This window comes from Colobus angolensis, unplaced genomic scaffold, assembly GCF_000951035.1.
Source record: "Colobus angolensis palliatus isolate OR3802 unplaced genomic scaffold, Cang.pa_1.0 Scaffold91, whole genome shotgun sequence".
Taxonomy (NCBI): Eukaryota; Metazoa; Chordata; class Mammalia; order Primates; family Cercopithecidae; genus Colobus; species Colobus angolensis.
Window position 1 is genome coordinate 2916579 of NW_012123043.1, and position 5560 is coordinate 2922138.

The window sequence follows — 5560 nt, forward strand, 5'->3', positions numbered from 1 at the left end:
AAGATTTAAACACAGGCTTAATTTCATCACTAAGAATTACTAGTATCACATCATATACCCCTTTAAACAAATGAGTCTATCCTGAGACATTTATAGTCATTTATCATGTGAATAGCTAGAGTCATCTACTGATATTTTTTTTTTTTTTTTTTTTTTTTTGAGACAGAGTCTCGCTCTGTCGCCCCGGTTGGAGTGCAGTGGCACGATCTTGGCTCACTACAACCTCCGCCTTCCAGGTTCAAGAAATTCTCCTGCCTCAGCCTCCCAAGTAGCTAAGACTACAGGCACACACCACCATGCCTGGCTAATTTTTGTAATTTTGTTGGCCAGGCTGGTCTCCAACTCCTGACCTCAAGTGATCTGCCCACCTCAGTCCCCCAAAGTGCTGGGATTACAGGTGTGAGCCATCATGCCTGGCCAGCTACATAAAATTCTTATATTTGAACTGGCTAGATGTGTTTAAAGAAGAAAAAAAGTATCCAGTATGCATAAAAATTATAGCATGCCTCTGCATCCATGCTTCTCATACTTGCACAGAAAATGAAAGTGATACTTAATTATCAAAATAAAAATCCACAGAATCTACACGTGCAAAACAACTTCCTCTTTCTGTTATTCTCAGTCACCTAAGGAGTGCGAGAACTGAAAGAGATCTTTTGGCTGTTAGTTCCAAGAAACGAAAGTATTTTCCTGTTCAGAATAAGTAATTTCTTAGGGTAACTTACATAGTATTTAAACAATGATATTACGTAGTAAAATAAAATACTAATCGCCACTCAGGAAATTATATTTGATTATATATGCCTCTGAGTGAACCAATAATCTTGCTCTGTGCTTTTCTCTCCATGGTGCTCAACTCCTAACAAAATGTTGTCTTTCAATTTTTGTGACCTTAAAGTCCAGGATTGCTCATTCAATCTCACGCTACTCCTCTAAGAATATTTTAGGGCAGTTTGATGGGACATTATGTCCACAATCTATCCAAACCAAATCAAGATTATTGACAGGATCTCACGTAGATAAATTTTACCTTTAAAAGTTTTCCACCGTCAGGAAAATGGGGCTGCTACAGGCTGGTGTTTATGCTGCCACCTCTCGGCCTTATAAGGAAATACATCTCAGGGAGAGGAAAGGGGAACTGTTGTTGCAAATTGTATTCCTATAGTATTTATGTTAGGACCATGAAAGCTTCTTAAATGGGGAAAGAGGAGCTCAGTCTGGAGAATATTATGAGAGCTCTGAATCCTCTCTCCAGAAAAAAAAAAAAAAAACACATACACAATAGTTTTTTGTAGATAAATCTGGATGTCTCGAAGCCCATCCATGTACCCCTTTCTAGACTACAAATTCAGCAGAGCAACCTCATTTTTCGTGTCGTGACAAAAATTCTGTAAAATGGAAGAAACTAGATATTCTGGGAGGATGATTAGAATATAAGATACCAATAGTATCCTATTCAGAAGAAAAATTTTGACATCAAATGATTTTTAATTCAAAATTGGTAGTGTGTCAGGGGAAAAAAAACCCATAAACTTCTCCCTGCAGCCAAGAACGTTTGGATTTTGTTTCAAAGTTAATCAATGGGAAAGGCTCTCTGGGAATTCTGGGTGGTATTTCCAACAGAAACATTATGCTTTTGACACCTCTATTGTTGATATCTTAAATCCTCTGGCAGTTGGGTTTTGGATCAAGTAACTCGGTGGGTCAGTTTATTTGTTTAGCTTATAGAAATGTCTTCTGTGTTTCTACGAATATTTTTGCAGCACAGGTTACTCAGAGCCATCAGCTGCCTCCAAGTGTTTTAAGGACTGATGCTTGACTTGTTCAAGATTTAAACACAGGCTTAATTTCATCACTAAGAATTACTAATGGCACATAATATATACCATTAAACAAACAAGTCTATCTTGAGACATTTTATTGCCATCAGCCATATTAAGACCCAGAATCTTTTTGTTTTTGTTTTTGTTTTCGTTTTCTGAGACAGAGTCTCACTCTATAGCCCAGGCTGGAGGGCAGCGGCGTGATATCAGCTCACTACCACCTCTGCCTCTGGGGTCCTGGTTCAAGCAATTCTCCTGCCTCAGCCTCTTGAGCAGCTGTGATTACAGGCATGTACCATCATGCCCAGCTAATTTTTGTATTTTCAGTAGAGACGGGGTTTCACCATGTTGGCCAGGCTGGTCTTGAACTCCTGACCTTGTGAGCTGCCCACTTCAGCCTCCCAAAGTGCTAGGATTACAGGCATGAGCCACCGCCCCTGGCCAAAACCCAGAATCTTAATATCTCTACTTAAAATGCTTATATTTGAACTAGCTAGGTTTTTTAAAAGGTATCAATGGGAGAGCATATCCCAGTGCTCTCCAATTCTGGAGTCCTCCTCATCCTCCCCAAAATGAAGTCATTCTTCCCATTTCCTACCTAGGGAAAAGTGTCTGGCTGAGTCGTTGGAGCATCTGAGAAACTGCTTGAACTAATCCACGCAGTCTTCCAGTCTAATGGCATGATTGGCAGATACCTAAAGAGATATCGATTGGTCCAGTTCATCCAACACACTGTTCCTTTTGCCTGTCAGTGTGACCAAGGTATTAACCCAGTAACACTTGAAACCCTTTACACTTCCCCTTCATAAAATTAGCACTCTCTTTATGAGTTCTCCCAAATATCTGCTGCATGTTAACGGAATAAACCATTTTTAACATGTACAGTGACAGAACCTGGTCACTTGGTCTACCTAGAGGAACAAGCAGTTCTCCCATCTTCCTTTTTGTCCTCATTAAGTTTCATTTTTATCTTTGCTGCTACTGTCATAACTCTCATACTGTATTATTCCATCAACATGCAATATTTTATCTTGGAAAATAGATCATCATTATTTTACAGGAGAAAAAAGGTTTCCCAATGCCCTGCGAGTGTTACTACCAGCTAAGAACAATTGAACAGACTCCTAACTGATGAAGCAGCGAGCCCTAATAGTGTTGCTGCTGCCCAGTCTGGGTTGCTTCAGGAGTTTTTACATTTTATTAGCGTAATAAAATGTAGCTTCTACAGTTATCTACAGTATGTAATTACAAATGCATATTATTGATATTATCCGCATGATGCTTGAGTTTACTTTTCCATTAATAGAAACTCTGCATTTTATGCATTAATCATACAAAGAATTAATGATGGCTTACTCAAGTCTGTCTATAAATTGATATTTTAGAAGCAATTATACTCACAGTAGAGGAGTTGTTTCTTTAGTGACAGGTTTTGTTCCAAAAGATGATTTTAAGTGCGTTTGTTCATAAACATAAAGTGGTACTATACAAGTAATAAAATGGGCCGGGCATGGTGGCTCACACCTGTGATCCCAGCACTTTGGGAGGCCGAGGCAGTAGGATCACTTGAGGCCAGCCTGGGCAACATGGCGAGACCCTGGTTTCTACAAAAATTCACCAGGCGTGGTAACACACACCTATAGTCCTGGTTACTTAAGAGACTGTGATGGGGCCAGGCTTGGTGTCTCATGCCTGAAATCCCAGCACTTTGGGAGGCCAAGGTGGGCAAATCACCTGAGGTCAGGAGTTTGAGACCAGCCTGGCCAGTATGACAAAACCCTGTCTCTACTAAAAATACAAAAATTGCCAGGCATGGTGGCTCACACCTGTAATCCCAGCATTTTGGGAGGCCAAGGCAGACGGATCACCTGAGTCAGGAGTTTGAGACCAGCCTGACCCACATGGAGAAACCCTGTCTCTACTAAAAATATGAAAAAATTAGCCAGGGGTAGTGTCGGGCACCTGTAATCCCAGCTACTCAGGAGCATGAGGAAGGAGAATGGCTTGAACCCGGGAGGTGGAGGTTGCAACAAGCCAAGATCGCACCACTGCACTCCAGCCTAGATGACAGAGCAAGATTCCATCAAAAAAAAAAAAAAAAAAAAGCCTCCAAACCCTACTTGTCCAGAACCAGAACAAAAACCACCAAGGTGTTTTGCCAGTGTCGCCATCACAGGGGATGGCACCACCATCATCCAGCCTCAGAAACCAATCCAGAGGTTAACTGCATCTCCCCACATCTAACCCAACAATGAGCTTTGTGGATTTTGCCTGCCTCGTATCCCTTGGATCTGTCTATTTCTCCCCACCTCCACTGTCACCCTCTGGTTTGAACTCCATAATATCTCACTGGAATTCATGCAGTTGGCGTATAGCCTAAGTCTCTGCATCCACCTCAGGTCTATCTCAAATCCATTTTCCATGTAGCAAGAGGAGTGATGTGAAACCCACACCATGCCACCCTCCCCGCATTGAAAATATTTCAATTGCTTTCTGTTGATCTTAAGACAAGCAATAAATTCCTTTCCATAGCCCACAAACTCTTCCTACGTGGCTTGATTTCGTGTAGGATTCATCTCTTCCTAGTATCAAAATGACCTTCTTTCAGTTCCTCAGCCTCTTGTCACAGGGGCTTGAAGCACAAATTCTGCTCTCATTTAGTTGGTTAACTCTTACTCATCTTTCAGATCCCAGCTTCAGGTACTATTTTCTCAAGGAAGTTTTCCCTTACTAGGCTCAGTTTCCCTATTGTGAGCTTTCTTAGCACCTTGCACCTCTTGCTTATATTGAAATTTTATGGTTACTGATGTTATTATTTGAATAATACCTATCTCTCTGATTTATCTATAAGTTTCATGGAGGTAGCATCTGCTTTTGGCCCCCAGTCTAGCTCTGATGTCTTGCTGAGTAACTAGCATGTAGCACATACTCAATAAATGTGTTGGTTGGTTAGTTGATTGGTTGGTTGGTTGGTTGGTTGGTTGAGTGAATGAATAAATGAATAAATTACAAAACAATGCTTCATTCCAGGCTTGATAAGAGTTGTGGCCTCTTACATCAGACTTCCTGGTTTAGAATCTTAGTTCACTTACTGGATGATCACAGACATGTTACACAAGTTCTCTGCACCTCAGTTTTCTCATCTATAATATGGGTAATAATATCTTACCTTATAGAGTTGTTAGGAAGTTTAAATGAGTTTATATATATAAATTACATCAAACAGTGCCTGGCACATAGTGAACACATATATGTAGTGTTATAATTATTATTATTGTCCTCTGACTTTAACAGTGATAAAGAAGATTCTCTAAGAAATTAAAGGCTTTGGCCGGGCACAGTGGCTCACACCTGTAATCCCAGGATTTTGAGAGGCCAAAGCAGGTGTATCACCTGAGGTCAAGAGTTTGAGACCAGCCTGGCTCACATGGTGAAACCTCGTCTCTACTAAAAATACAAAAACTAGCTGGGCATGGTGGCGTGCACCTGTAATCCCAGCTACCCAGAAGGCTGAGGCAAGAGAATTGCTTGAGCCTGGGAGGCGGAGATTATGGTGAGCTGAGATCGCACCACTGCACTCTAGCCTGGGCAACACAGTGAGACCCTGAAAAAAAAAAAAGAAAGAAAGAAAAGGAAAGGAGGCTGGGCGCAGTGGCTCACGCCTGTAATCCCAGCACTTTGGGAGGCTGAGGCGGGTGGATCACGAGGTCAAGAGATTGAGACCATCCTGGCTAACA